At 46.1% G+C, this 21,172-nt stretch overlaps 3 long non-coding RNA genes across 6 annotated transcripts; 2 read left to right on the top strand and 1 right to left on the bottom strand.

Moving 5' to 3' along the window:
• Positions 1-1,696: 1,696 nt before the first annotated feature.
• Positions 1,697-2,454, bottom strand: LOC309653654. Its single transcript, XR_014259341.1, has 2 exons — positions 2,289-2,454; positions 1,697-1,913 (listed from the first exon to the last, which is right to left on the bottom strand). It is a non-coding gene; the product is annotated as an uncharacterized lncRNA (long non-coding RNA).
• Positions 2,455-3,411: 957 nt separating this feature from the next.
• Positions 3,412-7,658, top strand: LOC309653652. 3 transcript variants are annotated; one of them, XR_014259337.1, is made up of 4 exons: positions 3,515-3,593; positions 4,327-4,487; positions 6,667-6,713; positions 7,277-7,658. It is a non-coding gene; the product is annotated as an uncharacterized lncRNA (long non-coding RNA). The 3 variants fall into 3 exon arrangements; XR_014259336.1 differs by lacking the exon at positions 4,327-4,487 and having other exon boundaries at positions 3,412-3,593; XR_014259338.1 differs by lacking the exon at positions 3,515-3,593 and having other exon boundaries at positions 4,243-4,487.
• A 2,066-nt stretch (positions 7,659-9,724) lies between these two features.
• On the top strand, positions 9,725-18,813 carry LOC309653653. Of its 2 annotated transcripts, XR_014259339.1 has the most exons (4): positions 9,725-9,750; positions 11,862-12,352; positions 16,093-16,133; positions 18,727-18,813. It is a non-coding gene; the product is annotated as an uncharacterized lncRNA (long non-coding RNA). The 2 variants fall into 2 exon arrangements; XR_014259340.1 differs by lacking the exon at positions 9,725-9,750 and having other exon boundaries at positions 11,778-12,352.
• The last annotated feature ends 2,359 nt before the right edge of the window (positions 18,814-21,172 follow it).

Below are 21,172 nucleotides of genomic sequence, written 5' to 3'. Positions count from 1 at the left end.
CAGCAAAGTTGAGCAGCCAGTACAGCGATTTCTCCTGTACACTCTGTCCCGCACATGCACAACCCACCCTCACCATCAACATCCCTCACCAGAGCGGAACATTTATCACCACTGATGAATCTACATTGGCACGTCATAACCACCCAAAGTCCGTAGGTTATATTACACATCACTCTTGGTGTTGTAACTTCAATGGGTTTGGACAAATGTGTCCACCATTATAGTGGATACTCAGTCAGACAGAATAATTTCACTGCCTTAAAAATCCTCTGTGCTCTGCCTGTTGATCCTTCTCTTCCCACCAACCTTTGGCAACCACTGATCTTTTCATGGTCTCCATAGTTTTGCCTTTTCCAGAATGTCATATAGTTGGAATAATATAGTATGTAACCTTTTCAGATTGGCTTCTTTCACTTAGTGTTATGTATTTAAGTTTCTTCCATCTCTTTCCAAGATCAAGCCATTTTTAAGTACCACTTTCTTAAGGTATAATTGACATACAACAAACTGCACATAATTTGATGAGTTTCAATGTATGTGTACACCTGTGAAACCATCATCACAAGCAAGATAGTAAACATACCCACCCCTTTTGAAGTTTCCCTGTGCACCACTGTGACCCCTCCCTTTCTCCCCTCCCCACTCCACCCTAACCACAGGCCACCACTGATCTGCTTTCTGACACTATAGATTAGTTTGTATTTTCTAGAATTTTATAGATGGAACCATACAGTATGTAGTCTTTTTTTTTTTGGTCTGTCTTTTTTCATGCAGTGTAATTATTCTGAGATCTCTCCATGTTGTTGCAGATATCAATGGTTCATTCTTTTTTATTGCTGAGTAGTATTCCATTGTACGGCTATACTACAATTGGTTTATCCATAAACCTGTTGATGGACAGGTTGTTTCCACTTTGGGGCTATTAAAAATAAAACTGCTATGAACATTTGCATATAAGTCTTTGTGTGGGCACATGCTTTCATTTCTTTTGGGAAAATACCTAGGAGTGGTATGGCTGCATCATATGGTAGGTGTATGCTTATCTTTCAAGTTTTCTAATGTGGTTGTACCATTCTACATCCTCTCCAGCAGAGTGTGAGAGCTCCAGTGGCTTCATGTCTTCGTTAGCACTTGATATGGTCCATCTTTTTAATTTAACCCACTCTAATAGGTGTGCAGTGGTGTATCAATGTAGTTTTAATTTGCATTTGTCTAGTGAGTAATGATGTAGAGCATCTTTTCATACACTTATTTGCCATCCCTATATCTTCTTTGGTGAAGTGCCCATACTTGTCTCTAATTCATTTTTAATACAACTGCCACAGTAACAATTTCTTTCTGTCGAAATATGTATCTTCTTTACAAAAAAAAAATGCACATTCATTGTAGAAGATCACCCTTAACTTTACCATTCAAGATGATTCTCTGTTCATTTTATACATTTCAAATATTTTTCCAGTTTGTAAGTTGCGTGATAATTTCATTATAGGTTTATTTTTAATATATAGAGGTTTTTAAAAATGCTTTCACTCTTTGTCTTTGAAGCCATAATTATAAGATCTACTCTCCCCACAAGTTTTGTTTGTTTGTTTGTATGGTATTCCTATTTAAATATTTAATCTAATATTTATTTGATAAGTTATAAACTGGGAACTCATATTAGTTTTCTATAGATGTTGTAACAAATGGTCACAGATTTAGTGGCTTAAAACAACACAGATTTATTGCCTTATTATCCTGGAGGTCAGAAGTCTGCAATGGGTCTTAAGCGATTAAAATCAAGATGTCAGTAGGGCTGTTTCTCTTTCTGGAGGTCCCAGAGAAGAATGTGTGTCCTTGCTTTTTGCAGCTTCTAGGGGCTGCCTACATTCTTTGGCTAGTGGACCCCTGCATCTTTATCTATTCCGCTGTCTCTGAAAAGATACACAAGAAACGGATTAACTGTGGTTGCTCCTGAGGAGAGGAGGGACCTGGGTGGCTGAAAGACAAAGGTTGAGGTGGGGGACTTTTCACTGCATTCCTCTGGTGTATTTTGAATTTTGAATTGCATGCACTACTGCCTATTCGAAAAATAAATAAAACCTCAACAGTAATAATAAAAATAGTCATTAACTATAAAATAATTTAATATATTGCATAATTTTACAAATATATTAAAGTTCTATATATAAAACTATATGTCAGTAACTTACTATAGTATTAATGTTGGAAAAATAAGTAAACAATCAAGCAGATGGACTGCATTTGAAGCCAGTTACTAGCTGTGTGGTCTTGGACAAGCCACTTACCCTTTCTGAGCCTCTGTTTTGCTCTGAGCACAGTGACGTCTGTTACTGGGCAAATCAAACGAGAGTCAGGTGGAGAGTGGGCGCAAGGGCTGGCACTGCGCACGCGCGCGGAGCTGGTGCCTGGGGTGCGGATCGGCTCTGGGAAGTGGGAGGTGGTGGGCAGAGGACCGGAAGGTAAGAGAGCAGGGCCTTCGTGGGGAGGGTGAAGCAGCCCTGGGCCAGCAGTCCGTCCTCTGGGAAGCAGTCATTCTGGTTCCAAAGGCACCTCTAGCCCGAAAGCCTGCAGCGCTGGTCCCGCAGTGGGACTTTCTTAGTCCCTGGCCTCTTCTTGGCCTCTTTCCTTTCAGCCACCAGCAGGGTAAACGCTTTGAGTTTATACGGCCCCAGACGCCTGCCCAGGCCGAGTCCCTGATTGCTTCCTGGCGGGTGCGGGAGGACAATTGAGAAGCCAGAAGGGCTGCCGGGACCCCTTCCCCGCGGCCCAGTGTCTCCTGAATTTCTCCTCCTTCCCGCAGTCGGGCGCCTCCTGCCGGTGCGCGAGCCGCCAGCGCCTTCCCGGCAGTTCATTCTCCGGAAGGAGAGGAGTCAGGAATCAACTAGTGGGGCAGGAGTTAGGGAAGTGGCTTCTTCCTTACCTCGTTTTGGTCGTGGGTAAAACTGAAGCACCGAAAGTTTGCGTCACAAGAGCAGGGCAGGGAGGCTGGGCTGCCGGGAAGTCCAGCCCGCGACCCACCCGGCTCAAGCTGCGCTGTCCTTTCACCTCCTAACCCACTTTTAAAAATCAAATTACGCTCACAGAGAGAACAAGCTAGTGGTTACCGGGGCGGGGGACAAACCGGGGTGGGGTAGTGAGGGTAGGATAGGCTCAAGGCTGTATTGTACAACTCTGGGAATCTAGCCAATATTCTGTAATAACTGTAAGTAGAAAGTAACATTTAAAACTGTATTAAACATTTTTTTTAATGAAAAAGATAAAATTCTGTAAAGGGAAATCAAAGATGGCTTGTTTTCATCTGGTCTCTGTAGTCCCCTCCCCCCAGCCCCATACAGTTGCTCAGTTGTAACCAACAAATTTATTTGTTCATAAATTAGCAGTGGGAAAATGGAAATGTCCTAACTTAATTCTTCCTTCTCTGTAGCATCCCTGACTCACTCAGACTGGCCTCCCGTAGTGCCTTGAAGAGAGCTAGATTTAGAAGAAATATTACTTCAGCTCTCAAGATGGAAAAAGATCTAGCCAGGAGGCAGAGACTCTGGAAAAGTGCTAATAAATTGTTACTGCCTGCTATTAAAAGGATCGATAAGGTAAGGCCAGAAATGACTGATGGGAGGGACTTGGGCTTTGAGAACTAAGGGGGGGGAAGTGGTGCCTGACGGCTCAGAGCACCTCTGGCCAGGGCAGTACCCACCTTCTTCGGCAGAACCTTGGGCAGCTTCATTCATTGCTTTGGAGATCAGTAGTCACTGATGCTGGTTATGAAGAATTAAATCAAATGTCATGTGGGGCAGTTCAGGTATCAGGGAAATTGCCTAATTTATGTCTGTAGAATTGAAGATGCACCAACATACCTCTTCTGTGATTGTATTCGGGATACTCTCATGGGACAGAATTGGGGTAGGGGCTGCTGGTTCCTTGTGAGGCTTCCCCAGGACAGGAAGGAACCCAGGTGTGCTGCTGGCTCCTGCACGCCTGCCCAGCTCGTGCATCTTGTTCCTTGAGACTTCCCTGCCTTTCTGCATGCAGGCAGCCCCCGGGGGAGGCAGTATGGGCCCCACAGCCAGACGGACACGTGGTGGGCCAGGCTCTTCTGTGGGACCAACCTCTCTTCCCGCCAGCACACCTCCCAAGATCCAAGAGGACCAATCCATGCATCCAACAGCCTGATCTTTCAGTCACACACATCTCTGGGCAGCTGTTCACTTCTTTTCCTGGCTGTCAACTGTGCCAGCAGAGAGGCCTGTGGCGGGATTCCAAAGTGCCCCAGGAGGCTTGTTAGCTGAAAGTCCTGCCTGTCTACCTCCTCCAATTCTTCCATAGAACTCCCAATCTTTAGAACCTCCAGAATGCCTTGAGCAGACCACATGTTTCTACCGACCATCCTCCCAACACAGAGAAGTGTTTGCAGTCTCAAGGATCAGCGCTGGGAATCAGCTGTCCCTGCAAAGAACAAGACCATGAAACCATGGGACATGAATGAGGTGCAAAGCGAAGGGCTGGGTCTATGGAGGGTGGCTGGGCAGGAAACTCCAGAATCTGGAAGTTGCCTGAGGATGTGCGAAAAGGCAAAATAGGCAAGTTATGTGTGGCGCCCTTGCCATCTCCTCTTCACTTTCTTTTGCACGTGCCCTTCCATGCCTAGCTCTCCTGCTCAGGGAAGCTCTGGATTTTGTTGCTACCTTTTTCCGGAGGCAGCCAGGTTCAAGGCCATTCCTTTCCCTTTCTCCCAGATTCAAACAAGCACAGCCTGCTTTCAGCAGGAGCCCAAGCTCACCAGCAGCCGGGGTGTCATGGGCTTCATGGGAAATGGTTTCACAGGCATCTGAGGAGCACTGAGTGTGCACAGTGGCCTGGGCTGCTCACATAATGACAGTTAGTGGAGCTACCACTCTCCTTACTGTGTGGGGAGCATTCTGAGTGCTAGAATTATCCCTTGCCCAGAGCTACTCAGCATTCCAGTCCTGGAGCCCAGATCTGGGCCCAAAGCCAAGCTCTGTCCTCGACACTTCTCCCCTCCTCTTCTGTAAGGGCCTCAGGAAGATGGATCTCTTAACAGGGGCAGTGAAGGCTCTAGACTGACAAGGGAATGCCTTAGGGGCCCAGATCCTTGACCTTTGCTGATCATGGTATGTAAAGATCACAGGAGAGCCAGGACCTGAGGAGGTTATGGCTGGGAAGTGACCAACACCAAAGACACTGGCAGCTCCTTAGATCACCCTGGGGCTGCCTGGCCTGCCGGGAACAAAGCTGGAATACTCTTGATCTAGGGAAATCCAGCCTAAAACAGCCGTTCCCCAGGTGATATAACCAGATCCTGAACAGGGAGAGAATCACAGGCAGGCGATGGGCCTGGCCTCTTTGAAGGGGGAGTCCAGCACGGAAAGCCCTGGGCAAGGGGTGGGAGGGGGTGGGGGGGCAGGTTGCAGACATGGAGGTGTGACCACGCCAAGGCCGAGAACAGCCCTCAGGGGATCCACACTCCTGGGGTTCGCTGGACCCCGCCCAGCTTGCTGGAGGCCCAGTGCAGCGGGGAGCTCTGACGTGCCCGCGGACTTCCAGTTGGCGTTTCTACACTGCGGAGCAGCCAACTTGTGCAGCTGGCGGCGCGCCGCAAATCAAGTCGGGAAATTGCAGAGGGGTGGCCGACAGAGACAGCTGCCCATCCTCCTGCCTGGACGCTCATTTGGTGGGAGCCGAGGGTTTATGCACACGTGCCAGGGAGGGAGGGCCCTTGGGCAGCAGGGAGCAGGCTCCGGTTTGATCCTGGCGGCCCTTGCCAGTGGGCAGGGGCACAGATCGGTGAGGCTTTGGGTCCCGTAAGGTGGAACTGGTGGCCAGGCGTTTTAGGCTCTGTCCTCCACACTTGGCCTGAAGGTGTCAGCTCACACTGTGTCTGGAGAGGCTTCTTTCGGTGAGGTCTTCAAAGTCGGCCAGCCTCTCCCTCCTGGAGAGTCTCAAACCAGAGCCTGTCTCCAGCCTTTGGAGGCTATGAAACAGCCCCACTTCGGTTTTCCGAGATTCGCTGCTGGAACCGTTCACACCACTCACCACTCCACAGCCTGGGATGACACAGAGCGGCCCCCGGCAAAAGGGTCGTCACCCCAAGGGGCCTCGTAGGCAAGTGTGCCCCTGGGAGTCACGCCAGTGTGCGTGTGAGCTCCTGCAATGCCACTTACTAGTTGAGTGGCCATGGCCTAGGGACTGAATCCCTCTGAGGATGAGAATCAGAATTCCTGATTTCCTCCCTGCCTGCCTGTCCTCCTCAAATAGGTCACATTCCAGGAGTCCCCAGGCCATGCGGGTGAGAGGGATAAGGATGGAGCCTGTGAAGGGATGGGAGCGCCCATTGGTCCAGGAGAATCCAGTGTGTGGGTACAAAGCAGTTGGCATCCGGTGGACCCAGCAGGGATGGCCACCCCTTCACACCCTGCGCTGCTGAGATGCAGGGCACATCCTGCTGGGCACGCAGCTCCTGCCTCTGCAGCCAGGCCATCCCCAGGAGGGACTAATAACAGTAATAGTGACTATAGCCACCACCTGCTGACCCTGACTCTGTGCCCGGCACTCTTACAGGCAATTTATATCTATTATAAACTCATTTAATGCTAACAACAATGGTAAGTCTTTTAATGCCCTGTACTGTTGGTATCCAATTTACAGATGGTGAAACTGAGAAGTTAAAGGACTTGTCCAAAGTCACATAGTTGGTAAGTGACAGTTCTTAGATTCAAACCAAAGCAATCCAGCTTGACTCAAGAGAGCACTTTTAAGGACTAAGCTGAGGTGTCTCTTAAAGATACAGTCAGCACCGCTGTCAGCAGGGGCCAAGTGCAGAATCATGAAGGAGCAGGTTTTGGGGACCCAAGTCTGTTCCGTGTATGGAGCGCGGGGCTCTGTCACCTCACCCCCAGTGTAGAATGGATGCTCTGGTGCCAGGTGGCAGCCAGCAGAGCTAAAGGACAGCCTACCTCTGGGGCTGGGAAGAAAGAATCCATGGAGAGCTCCTTCCCTGGGTGTTGGGCCCCTCCTGAGCCCCTCCATTGACACTGAGCTCGGTAATTCTGCTCCAAACCCTGCAATGGAACAGCACAGGCCCCTGACAAAACAGCAAACCTTGGGGAGAATAACGGCAGAATTAGAGTAACAAATGCCTAACTCTGCGGTGGGGGCTACATAAGCATTAGAATGGAAATTAACCTGGAGAAGAGAAAGCTCGAATGGACTTTAGGGACTGGGTTTTTTTTTTTTTTTTTTTTTTTCCATTCCATAGATTGCCTTTCAGAGAGAAAATTAAACACTAAACAGAAAGCAAATGTTCAAGGGAAGAGGGCCTCTGCTTTCCCATTGGTAGCCCGAATGCTCAGGCTGGGCCTGCCTCTGAGGTCCCCATCAGACCCGAAGCCTGGTGCCATGGCCTACATGTCCCGGCCACCTTCTGCATATACTGTGGGTGTCGGGGGTGATGAGGGCATATCTCTATATAAGTAACCTTCAGTAAAGGGAGTTGAGGCGGGACAGCCATAAGGCCATCAGCTGAAACTGTTAGAGCCACTAATTGCTGCCTGGGATGATCCAAGCTCTAAGTGGAGCTTTTATGAAGCTGCAGAATTGCCAGGGGGTCTGCAGGACCGGGGCATCCCAGCAGAGAAGCAGCAGCCGTTACACTAATCACCACGTCCTCAGCCCGCCGCCCCTCCCCACGCCTCCCCCACCGCCATTCAGTTCCCGGCCTCTCGCACCCTAATTATTCGTGGGCTGGGGGGTGGTACGTGCAGAGGCCTGACTCTCATAATTATATTAAGAGCTTTTGACAGGACCAACCGTTCTGTCTTCTATTTCTGTCTTGTTGAAATTCTACTGTGCTGAAATAACTGTGAGGAGAAGGATCCATCAACCCTTTCTGGAAAACAGACGAGACAGCAGAGTTCACTGTGCACCCAGCACTCCCGTCCACAGGGAGATTTATGGCTTGTTCTCTTGACTAACAGGAAGATTGCCCAGACTGAGGTCAGGTGGGAGGTGGGAATGTCTCAGAGTTCAATGTATTGCCTTCAGTTTTATGCCAATATCAAATCATAGGGCTGAAAGTGACCTCCAGGGGGTCTCTGACCTACCCCTGTTCCTATCTCATGGGCTGGCTCTCTCTTTACACCCCTGTTCTTGTCTTGACCTGACACGTGGTAGTTTGCCTTGTCAGGTATAAGAAAAGGTTTGCGCTGGCAAAGTCAAGGCCATTGGCCAGGACCTTCAACTGGCATGTTGGCCAAGGTCCTGACTGCCTTCCATCCCCAGCCATCTGCTTCTCTGACCTCAAGGGGAGTTAGCAGTATAAGAGCATAATGGCTGACACTGCAGGACTCCTGCAGGAAGCAGTGGAGGTGGAGGCATGAGGGTAAAAGGTCAAGAAAAGCACCCTGGACAAATAGTCACCTGCTCTCACTGAAGACCCGTACAATAACCAACATTATCAATTACATACCATATGCCAATTCCTGAGTTCAGCACATAACATGGTGTATCTAATTTAAGCCTCATGACAATGCTATGAACTAAGCATTATTAGCCCATTTTGGAGATGAAGAAGTAGAGGCTCAGAGAGTTTAAGTAACGTATCCAGTGTCATATGGAGAGTTTCATGATTGGAATTGTATTTATAACTCAGTTTTGAACCCAGGCAATCCCAGGTCCTCAGACCAGCTCCTTTTATTATTATTTTGCTTTATTCATTAGCAAGTTTTGCACCCGTGCATGAGTAAGTCACATTATGAGAATCTGTGTCTCATTTTCTTCATCTGGGGCCACGTGAGCACAGACTCTGGACTCGGACCTGCGTCTCTGCCACTGCTTGCTCTGTGACCTTGGCGCCTCACAGGGTCTGCTTTCTGTCATCCAAATAGAGATAGTACCTCCCACACGATAACGTTGCCAAGCACATAATAGATGCTCAATAAATGGTGTCGTTTACCATTATTATCAATAATAATATCTCTAATTCAGTCTTATTTAACCATCCAGCTCCAACAAGAGGGATGAGTCTCTTGTACTTTATGCATTTATTTAAATGGACCTATTTAAACATTAGATGGTGGCTTCATTTGAATGGAAGCCTCTAAAGTCAGGGGCTCTCATAATTTTCTGTGAAGCCCACTCTCTCCCATTTCCTCATCTTCATAGCACCCGCCTTGTAATAGTTATCAATTGGGCCCAGATTAGGTCACAGAAGGGCTGAAACTATTGACAAGCATGTGTATAAATGCAGTCAGTCCAAACAAATATCCACAAGAAAACCCGCCAAAAGCAAGGTGAATTCATTCTAACAACTTTTGAGTAGGAAAAAAAAACAAAGAAAGGGTTGGAAAGATTAGGTCCACTGGCTTTGACTAAATGCTTCACTTTGTTCTGGATGTTTTGTCCTCAGGCAAAGCCCGCAAACATTTCTGGCTGAATCTCTGCACTTCCCGGGTTCTGCAGCTATGTCCTACGAAAAGGAAACGGTTTCTCCGAAAACCGCTATCCTCCTGTAGAGTATCAGGCAAGCACCTATTTAGGCAGGAAGGGAGACAGCAAGCAGAAGGGAAGACGTTCCTCTTTAAGTGTATGAGGTCAGGTGTAGCTCCAAGAAAAATCATAATCAGGTCTTTGGAAGAAACCTCATTCCAGCACAGATGGTCCTGACTGACAAGCCCAGCCAGCCTTCAGAGTGAGCGTTGAGACAAACCTAAAGTAACAGGACTTTCCACCAAGGTAAGAGGGTGTATTTCAAGGGGAAAAGATGTTTTAAACCTGAATATTCATACTCAAATCACTGGGCTCCCTTTGCCTTTCTTTTTTTCTTCTATTAGATTTATTTTTCTAAGGTCTACAGCAATTATCTTGAAAGGGAAATTTTAAAACACTGCACCTTGCTCATGGTCATGGGGCAATGATTTTTTTTTTTTCTTTTCTAAATTGGATCACCCATTTTGTATTTATTCATCCCTCCTGCCTCCACGTCTCTCTCTCCCCAGCTCTGGGACGGGCCCAGAGACAATCACCCCCATCTTTGAGTCAGCATCGCTCTCTAGCTCCATCCCATTCTCATCCCTCCATGTCAGTGCTGGTGGGGAGATCTCAGGGCTGATACCCAAAGGCTAGAAGGCATAGGGTGCACTCACATGCCTGGGTTTGTATCCTGGCTCCCCGCTTAGAGCTGTTTGAGCTTGGGCAAGTTACTTAACCTCTCTGGGCTTCAGTTTCCTCATTGGTAAAATGAGGAATGAGAACTAGGACAATTAAGACAAACAAAGCATGCTTGCAACAGTGCCCAGCACATGAGAAGTACTGGGTGAGTGGCATCTATTATTAATAGCCATTATTAGCCATAGATTCATAATGTAATCTCATAGATCTCTCTGCTCACATCATCCCAAAGACTACCTGTGGTCATCTGGGATGATACACTTTGGGCACAAGAGCTGGGCATTGCACACCACACCGTGTGTACACACCACACTGTGAGATCTTAGAGAGGGGTTTCCTGAGGCCCAGAGAGGCACCTTTGCTCAACCCAGTGAGGGCCAGGACTGGAGATCAGGTGGCCTCATCCTCAGGCTGAAATTTATTAGTCAGCCTAAGATTTAAAAACTTTGGCGGAAGAAGAATCACTCTCGAGACTCAAATCACATGAAGCTGAGCCTGGGTACGTGTGTTGTGCTTAAATGAAGCAGCTTATGATGTGGGTATTCAATTGCTATAATCTGTTCTAAATTTAAGCATGCGAAACGTCAAGTTATCTCACTATTTTGCTTCAGTTAAAAAAAAAAAAGAAAGATTTAGATTTATGACTGGATGTTACAAGAACTGCTGCTTCATTTCAAATCCTGGCAGGTCCCTCCAAAGCAGCAATTGACCAAGAAGTCACTTCCTGAGCTGAAAGTCAGTGTGCTGGCCCTGGAATGAACATCAGTGCATCAGCGATAAGAGCCAAGCGCTCTCTCCTGCCATTTTGGGGTGAGGTTGAGGGGAGGCCTTGAGGCTCCAGCTGCTCCTGGCACCCCCTATGCTCCCCGTATGGCCCCCAGCCCCCTCCCCTGCGCCCCTCCCACAGAGTGCTGCCACAGAGCTCCACAGGGCATGTCTGTAAGACCTGGGATGCTACATTCCCTTGCCCTCAGACCCTTGGCAAAAGTGTACCCATCTGAAAGGGCTCCCCTGGACTTAGTGCTGGGGCCTAAGGGACAGCCTGGCTTTGGGATCCCAAGTCACTTTTAAATGGCCTTTCAATGTCTGGGAATTCAAGAAGGTACCAGGGTAGGTTAAATATGTTTCTCCTGGTTTATGTGTTCTTGGGTAACAACCTTTCAAAACATCCTTTTTCCTTATCAAATGTCTGATAAGAAAACTTCCAGATGGCTAAACATCCCCTTTAAATAGGCAAAGGAAATGGGACCTGGGAGCACTTTTTATTCACTTTCTAACCGGGTCTGGTTACCCCCTCTGTCTGGTATAGATAAGCAAACATTTACTTTTTTGTAACTTAGAGCCAAGAGGCCAGAACTCTGTTGTGTACCTGGTGCTTTCACAGCTTGAGTAAGAGTACTGTCGATCATAAATTGTCAATTGCTCCCCAACCCCAAGAGCTGTACCAAAGGCCACCTGATCTAAAGCCATCCCTGATCAATTGCCATCTCATCTCCCCATCTTAATTCTCAGCACCTGGCTCCCCGAAAGTTTTCTTGTTTGTTTAGCTACGGTCTCCAGAGCAGAAGAATATAAACTCCTGACGTCAACCTTGACCACAGCCGTGTCCACGGAGCCCAGAACAGTGAGTTGTTCAACACTCAAGGCTCTTTACTGTGTTAACCCTTGTTATGCAGGAGAGGCCAGGAAACAAGTGGAGAACCAGAAGAAGAAGGAAAGCCCCACGGGGTAGGGGAACATCTGGATATCCACCAAGTAAAGGAAGCTGTTTCCAGGAGAAATCCAAGGAAGGAAAAATCCAGAGCCTGATGACAATGTGGAGGTAGAAGAGGCTAGAAGGGCTGGCTTCCTTCTTTCTGCACTGCTGGACCTACAGGAATAAACAAGAGTTTCAAGTCTCAACGGAGCTTTTCAGTCACGCTTCTCCTTCAGCAAGCTGCCTGATGTTCACGTGATCCTCTCTCACATCCTCTGAGCCCAGCAATAGTCTCAAACCGGCTGCTGGAATCCATCCTTCGGTCTGCTCCCATCGCCCCTCATCATAGCCACAGGTGCTGTGGCATCAAAGGCCACACTGGACAGTGTTGGGAGCGTAACAAACCCTGTGGGTGCCCATGCCGCCTACCTAAACTGATAAGACGGCTCCATGGACTTCACACACTGAGATGTAAGTCAAGGAAGAGCCCACAGAGGGGAGGAGGGAGTTAGGCCTGGGGACAGTGCTCAGGAGCACTGCCAGATGCAGCCAGGAGGGGCTTTGAGCAGTGGATTGGTCAGCTCAGGCTGCGGAACAAAAGACCATAGACTCGGTGGCTTAAACAACGGAAATTGATTTCTCAGTTCTGGAGGAAGGAAGTCCAAGATCAGGTGCCAACAGGTTTGGTTTCTTCTGAGACCTCTGTCCTTGGCTCACAGATGGCCACCTTCTCACTGTGTCCTCACAAGGTGTCTCCTCTGTGCATGCACCTCTCTGGTGTTTCTCTGCATGTCCAAGTTTCCTCATTTTATAAGGACATCAGTCATATTGGATTATAGCCCATCCTATTGACTTCATTTTAACTTAATCACCTCTCTAAAGACTATCTCCAATCACATTCAGAAGTACTGAGGGTTAGGATTCAGCATATGAATTTAGGGAGGACACAGTTTAGCCCATAATAAGCAGTGTAGGAGCATGGAACCATGGGCACCACGGGCTTTGGAGGTTTGAAAGGATGGGCGGTGGAAAAGAAAGATTCAGTAGCAATTAGAACCAAGGGTGAAGTCCGGAGTTTAAAACCACCAGTTAGAATTGGGATCGTGTTACGGGTTGACTTGTTCCCCCTCCCTCTCCCAAATATCTTGAAATCCTATCCTCTAGAACCCCAGAATGTGACCTTATTTGGACATAGAGTCTTTACATGGGTAATCAAGTTAAAATGAGGTTATTAGGGTGGGTCCTAATCAAATGTGACTGATGTCCTTATAAAAAGGGGAAATTTGGACACAGAGAGACACACAGAGAAGGAAGGTGATGTGAACATGGAGGACCAGAAGGAGCAATCTACGAGCCAAGGAATGCCGAAAATTGCCAGCAAACTACCAGAAGCTGTGTAGACGAGTAAGGATTCCCCTACAGTTTTCAAAGGGAGCATTGTTTTTTGACCTCATAATCTAGATATTATTTTTTATAACATCAATGTAAGATTTTTCCAAATTCAGAATTTTTAAAAAATTTTGCTTACCCTTCTTTCTTGTATCTCAGACCTATTGAGGATTCTTTTTTTTTTTCCCTCTCTTTCTCTTTCTGTCTCTCTTTATAGTATAGACTTCAGAATTTCAATTAGTAAGCGTTTGGAGGTCAACTTCCTCAGTGTTTATCTGAAAATGTCTTTATTTTGCCTTTGTTCTTGAGAAGTAGTTCTGCTAAGTATATCTATCTAGCTTGACAACTATCTTATCTGAGCATACTGAAGATATTGTCTTACTATTTTCTGACTTCCATTGTTGCTGCTAAGTCAGCTGTCAGTCTAATTATTACTTGTTTGTGGTTATCTTTCCTTTCTCACTGGCTGTCTTAAAGATGTCATTGCCTCTGATTTCTGCAGTTTTGCTATGATGTGTCTAAGTACGTTCTTTTGTCTACCTTCTTATTAGTTATTCTGCTTGGAAGTCATAGGGCTTCCTGACTGAAGATTTGTGTCTTTCATAGTATTTGGAAAATTTCTCTCTCTCTCTCTCTCTCTGGGAGAGGAGATATGCTAATCAACTTTTTATTTTAAAACAATTTTAGGTTTACAGAAGCACAAAGATAGTGTAAAGATAGAAGGTAGTACATATACCCCACACCCAATTTCCCCTATTATTAACATTTTACATTACTAAGGGGCAGTCTCGTTTGCTTTAAAATTCTGCTTCTAACCAGTTCTCTTTGTCCTCTTCTTCTATAACTCTCATTAGATGTATATTGGCATTTTTACTCTATCTTAAATGTTTGCTAACCATTCTTTCATATTTTCTATCTCTTTTGACACCTCTTCTTCCATGTAATTTATTTAGACCTATCTTCCAGTTCACCAATTCTCTCTTCAGCTGTGTCCAAACTGCTGTTTAACCCATTGATTAGTATTTTATATTTCATTTATGATAGTCTTTACTTCTATAAGTTCTACTGGATATTTTTCAAATTTCATCTGAACATTATCACTTTGATACCTGCTGCTCCGTACTAGTGTCTTTAATTCCTACTTTGTTTCGTTAATCAGGTTGTATTCTATATTTCATAATCCCAGTATCTGAAGTCTTTGTAGTTCTGGTCTTTATTTTTTATTCTGACTCTTATTCATGAAATATTGTTTCATTTTCTCTTTTGTGATTTGTTTTTTTGTAAATGCATGTTTGTTGCCACTCTATCAGTGAAAATTAAGGCCTGGGTTGAGAGCATGACTCGTGTTTGCTTATGCCAAATGGGGGAACAACAGCCAAGAGTCACCTAAGTGACAATACTTGGGTTGGGAGAGGGGGTTACTTGTCTAAGTTCAAGACAGACAGTTGTCCCTGTTGTTTGTCTCTGAGTGCCATAATGGTTCTTGCATTTCTAATTTCCCTTTCCTCTGTGGGTGTAACTCTTTTTAAAACCTATAAATACTTGTGGTGGCCTTTGATCTGCCTCCCCCCTTTGAATCCATCCCCCTGGGCACTAATGTTCTAGACCAGTGGGATGCACACAATGCCCCCAGGGTTCACTTGCTTCTGTATTGTGCTGACTTACCTTCCTGGATTCCTGCAGCAGTTCTGCACCTGGCCACCACCACAATGCTCTCTAAACCACACATAATGTGTATACTTTATATTTATTACAAAACACTCCCTAAAATATATAATCATGTACATATTTAAATGACATATATTATATATACATGTTTATGAATATATACAATTGAACAGTTATTATTATGCTGAAGAAGATATGGAAGGAGAAGGAAAGAAGGATGAGTTCATTCATACTAGGGCAGCAACAGCAAAATAAGACAGACAATGATTTGCCCAATATATTTACACTCATGAGGTAGGAGCATGAGTGGGATACCTGTTTTAGCATCTGACACCTTGTTAAGGTAAATAAGAAAAATTTCATTAAGAATTCCAAACATGCCAGCAATAATTTTTGGATGCCATGGTTTCCACACAACGGAGGGAAGAGGAAGGCTGGGAGGATGGCAGGGCAGCTTCCCTGTGCTACTGACTTTGCCAGCACTTGAGCCCTGGCAGGGAGTTAGAAAAAGCTGATGTTAGCAACCTCAGGCATATGACTAACAAACATTCCCAACACTTCTTAATCCACTTCTTAGTTCTCTTTCCAGTCACACTCAGCAAACTTGCACTTTTACCTTCATAGCTCATTATCTGAGTTACCATTGTTCCTGTTTCTCTCAAAGTCGGTCTCCAATTCTCAGAATCTCTCTTCTCAGCTCTCCTGACAGCCCTTTTCATAGATATATAAATGTATTTCTCCTAGTTCTTCTTTGGCTCTGTGTGCCCAGGTGACCAAGGCAACACATGGCTATAGAAGTGACTATCCCTGAAATGGGGTCAGGTGATGAGAAAGTGAGTGTGTTTAGGCCTTAATGCCTGGGGATACAATGGCATCCTATCTTTATGTGTGATCTGAAGTCAGCTTGCCTTTGAATGAGACAGGTCTGAACCATCACTGGTGCTGAAATAAACTCTTTGTTTACTCCAAGCCACCAAGGAACACACACTTAGCTCATCGCTGTTGAGAACGCTGGATCCCTGTGACAGTCAAAGAGGCTTCACTTTTGGCAATGAATGGAGGCTCTGCCATGGTGATGATGGTCCATGACTTTTATCTTCCATTTGTGGCTTCTCAAAGCCGAAGCCCTGGTGAACTTTTCCTCTCTCTTCTAGGTCATGAAGAGGAAACCTGGATTCTAGATGACTGCAAAGAGGTAAAATATCTCCAAAAGATAAAATTCTTTACTTCTTTCCAAAAGATTTTAGTAACAGAATGGTGCTGTATTTTGTGAAATCATATTACAAAATGAATTTTGCTAAAATGGAGACAAAAACAGACTAACAGCAATAAAAGCATAGCTTACCTTAAGAAACAAAAATAAAGGTATCCTGTATTGGCCATTTGTAAACTTTTATAAATTCTCTGTTTATGTCATTTTAAAATCCTTTTTTTCTTAAAGTTTTTTTTTTTTTTTTCTTCAAGGTTCATTCATGTTATATTTATTTATTTATTTATGGCTGTGTTGGGTCTTCGTTTCTGTGCGAGGGCCTTCTCCAGTTGCGGCAAGCGGGGGCCACTCTTCATCGCGGTGCGCGGGCCTCTCACTATCGCGGCCTCTCTTGTTGCGGAGCACAGGCTCCAGACGCGCAGGCTCGGTAATTGTGGCTCACGGACCCAGCCGCTCCGCGGCATGTGGGATCCTCCCAGACCAGGGCTCGAACCCGTGTCCCCTGCATTGGCAGGCAGACTCTCAACCACTGCGCCACCAGGGAAGCGCCCCTCCTTTTTTTCTTTTAGATTATCTTTTTAAAAAAATTAACCTTTCTTACTGATCTCCATCTATGCGGATAATATTCTCCAACTTGGTGGCTTAAAAAAAACAAAGACTTTTTTCTTTCTTTACTAGAGAAGTTTTAAATTTTATAAGCTCAAATCTGTCAATCTTTTTCTTTATGCCTCCTGAATTTTTTGGTTTTTGTTTGTCTTGTTTAGGAAGGCCTTTCTTATCTCAAGATTACAAAGAGATATTCTAATCATCTAGGTTTTCTTTTTACATCTTGATCTTTAATCTACCTGGAATTTATTTCTGTGTATGGTATGGGATAAGGATCCAACTTAATTTTTTTCCCTTTATGAGTATCCCTCATTGCTCCTTCCTGGCCTGTTTGGCTGCCTTGAAAAGATAAGCCTGGAAATAATCAGCCCGCAAGGTATTCCTGAAATCAGCAGCAGGATTCCATTCTGTTCTAACTACATAAGTGGTTAGGGTTATTTTCAAGCGGAAAGAGTGCAAGTGAAACCAACCATGAATGCTTAGTTGTAACAACATGAATAACTTGCTGGTTTTCTTCCAGAAGATGCTCTGACCATAGGGCTCTACCACCTCAAATTCATTTCCTTTCAATTTTAGAAGGAATTATTATACATTTGCTTTATACCTTGAACATTGGGAATGATCATACAACATACCTCCCCTATGCTCAAAATGCTTAGTCTTATGGGAAAACCAATTATATATCAATATGTATCTATATCTATATAATATAAATATATACACATGCAGCTGAGTTGAATAAACACTCTAAGGCAGTATATATTAATGCACTATGACGCGCTAGTGAATTCCTATCTCCCCTCCAAGTCCCCGAGAGGGTAGGATGGTGTCACTGTCGTTTTCACTTGCCTGGAACAAAGTAGGAGATTGGTAAACGTAGGTTGAATGGAATTGAAATAGCAGATAGCATCGGAACTGAGAGAAGAGAGAAATCTTCATATTTAATAAAGGTCAGAGGATGTTTCCTAGAGGCGACACTGTGCTGGCCCTAACGATCTGGAGAGATAGAAAAGAGGAGGGAGGGGCTGCCAGGGTCATCTGACCCTGAGTATTGTCTCCCTTGGAACCAATTTTCTCTGTTCTCACATATTAGTTCAGGTTGTCTGGGGGGGAATTGAAAAGGTGCAAACATGGTGTTGATCTCTCTCAATCATCAAATGCTCCCAGAGCCCCGTAGCTTTTCAAACCCGTGGAAATAGATTCTCTGGGACCAACGTCCCTACTGACGCTCCTCTTTGCAGGAACGACCAGCCGAGTGTGAGGCGCACGCGGGAATCCATCTGACACAGGGCTTTAGCGCCGTGAGTACACACCGTGCTCACAGAGCAGAAGATACGAAACACCCTTGGCCGTCTCATCAGAAGCCCGAGTCTGACCTCTCCTCCCAGAGCCAGTGCTAGTGTCAGTCACCAAAGAGCAGCGGGTTTTCTGCCCGAGCACAGGAGCGACACAGCTGGCCCTGGAGATGCTGACCCTTCAGGTCAGCCCTGAGGAGGACAAGGAAACGAGGCTGAAGACAAAAGAATGGCCCCAAGCCCACACCCTAAGTCAGAGCCCCCCGAATTTGCCTGGCACATTTCCTGGGACCTCAGGACACTGGGACAAGGAGACACGTGGCTGTGACCTAGGCCAGGAGAATACAGGTTCATGCAGACCAAGCTCCTCTGCACCCTTCTCTGCTAACGAGGACCCTGTGCCCAGCCTGTTGGAGCAGAAAGGTGGAAAATCAGACAACCTCCTGGCCTCCCATGGGCGAGAGGATGCTTCATGGAAGGCCCGGGGCAAGATGAGCTTTCCTCTCTCTTGAAGGGTGCTATTGAGCCCGCCCAGCTCTGCAGGGAAAGGGTCTCATTTCCAAAATGACCATTGGTGATTTTTCTGTTTTAAATTAGATTTAGCAGAGTGGCTTTTGGCATTCACTTACCCTCTTCTGTTTTCCTTCTCTCCTACTGGAAATGTGGGACTGAACCAGGATTGTGAACACGGCATGGCTATACGGGGGCTGGGGTTCTCCGACCCGCACCTTTCCTGCTTTTGCTGAGCTCTGCTTGAAGCCAACCTCCCGCCATCAATGCATGTACTGAAAGCAGAATTTGTCTTCTGGAACCTCCTGGGCCAAGATTTCCCCAAATTGCTGGCATATTAAAACGAAGCCGCCCTGTGAAATACCGAGCGGGGATCCAAGGCCACAGTCAAGTTCACCTGCCCCACCTGTCTCTAAGCCATGCCCCTGGCCTCCACACTCATCACTGGGGGCGACCTCTCCGTTCTGGGGTGAGTCTCCCCAGCTCCGAGATCCTGCTCACGACCCTTCTGTGAGTCCTTGACTACGGTGGCTCTAGTCCTTCCTCTCCAGGCCACACTAGCCACCACCAGCTCCAGGTTAAACCATCCTCCAAACTGCAGTCCCCTTGCCTATAAAATGGAGATTGCACTTATACCTGCCTCCAGGATGGTCTTGAGACTGGGGTGACAAAATGACTGGAAAGCCCTTACACTCTACCCCATACACATAGCACGTGTGGAAAAAGTACATGTGGACCGTGGCCATGTTCCCCACACTCTCATCCCATTTTGGCCTTTAAGATATCTTTTGGAAATTTTGAGTTTATGTAAATCAGAAGAATACATTCTAGCCCTCTCCCCCCCCCTCGGAAGCAGTAGGGGCGCCTCCTTCTCCTTGGCAATCTGCAAGATACACCCTCTGTCCCTGGTACTCAGAGACTCCGGGAAGGTCTGATACCTGTCCCCGAGACCCTGTCCTCACACCTCTGTCCCCCTTGATCTCCAGCCTGCTGTTCTGAGCACAGGCTTTTCTCTGCATGTCAGGAGTAGGGCTTTCGAGGGGGACAGAACACCTCACTCAGGAACTTGGCTACCTTCTGGCACTAGCCCAAGGAAAACCTTCCTTCCTGCCAGGGTCCCACCACAAAGAGAAGAAAGACGAATTCACCCAGTACTTACTGAGCATCTCCCCTGTGCCCGGCACTGTCTAGGAACTGAGGAAACATCAGTGCACAAAACAGACAGATATTCCTGCCCTTGTGGAGCTTATGTTATAGCAGGGGAGGGCAGTGGGGACAATAAACACATATTATGAATAAACAGAAAAAAGTTAACACAAATTAATCTTTTAGCAGATCATCCCACCACACTGGCATACCCCCAATTTAAAATATATGTACTTTTTTCCAGTGGTGGTTTAATTCAGATCATAATGGCCTTGATGACTGCCCTCCTAAGACCAGTGGGGCTGGTCATAGAGTTCAGCAGAGATTTGTTTAAGCTTCTCTTTTTAAAAAATCCATGAGCAGGCCCAGGAAAACCTCCCCTATACCCACAGTCACATGTGAGAAAGGTCGACCTTATACAAACGTTTGACTAAAATTTGCAAGACTGAAACTGGAGAGAATGCAAGTACCAATATAAAAGGCATTCTCATGAGAAGCCTGGTTCAAAAGCTTTAAAAAGAAACGTTCTGCACAATATAATACGCCAAGAAAAAGAATCTGCCTCAGCAGATCTCTACCCTGCAGCAATTTTCCCCAAGCTACTGAAGCAGGTTCTGTGGTAGGTTGCCTGAAGGAGAAGGCGTGTCCTTCGAAACCAAAGAATCCTGTGCATTGAGAGGCAAATTTCTTCTAGACCTTCATTTGCTGTAAGTATTTACATGCAAACACACACACATACACGCACACACAACCAGCTAGCTAAAATGTTTCTTCTTCTTTTTTAATGTTTTTTAACAGATTTTTTTGATGTGGACCATTTTTAAAGTCTTTATTGAATTTGTTACAATATTGCTTCTGTTTTATGTTTTGGTGTTTTGGCCGGGAGGCATGTGGGATCTTAGCTGCCCGACCAGGGATGGAATCCATACCCCCTGCATCGGAAGGTGACGTCTTAACCACTGGACCGCCAGGGAAGTCCCTTAAAATGTTTCTTCTAATCCCCATTTTTTTTTTTAAATTAATTTATTTATTTATTTTTGGCTGTGTGGGTCTTCGTTTCTGTGCGAGGGCTTTCTCTAGTTGTGGCAAGTGGGGGCCACTCTTCATCGCGATGCGCGGGCCTCTCACTCTCGTGGCCTCTGTTGTTGCAGAGCACAGGCTCTAGACGCGCAGGCTCAGTAGTTGTGGCTCACGGGCCTAGTTGCTCCGCGGCATGTGGGATCTTCCCAGACCAGGGCTCGAACCCGTGTCCCCTGCAATAGCAGGCAGACTCTCAACCACTGTGCCACAAGGGAAGCCCCTCCCCATTTTTTAAAAAATTAATTAATTAATTTATTTATTTATGGCTGTGTTGGGTCTTCATTTCTGTGCGAGGGCTTTCTCTAGTTGCGGCAAGCGGGGGCCACTCTTCATTGCGGTGCGTGGGCCTCTCACTATCGTGGTCTCTCTTGTTGCGGAGCACAGGCT

This window comes from Balaenoptera physalus (assembly GCF_965194825.1).
Source record: "Balaenoptera physalus genome assembly, contig: HAP1_SCAFFOLD_752, whole genome shotgun sequence".
NCBI lineage: Eukaryota > Metazoa > Chordata > Mammalia > Artiodactyla > Balaenopteridae > Balaenoptera > Balaenoptera physalus.
Note: the sequence above shows the minus strand (reverse complement) of the source record. Positions and strands in the feature narration are given on the sequence as shown.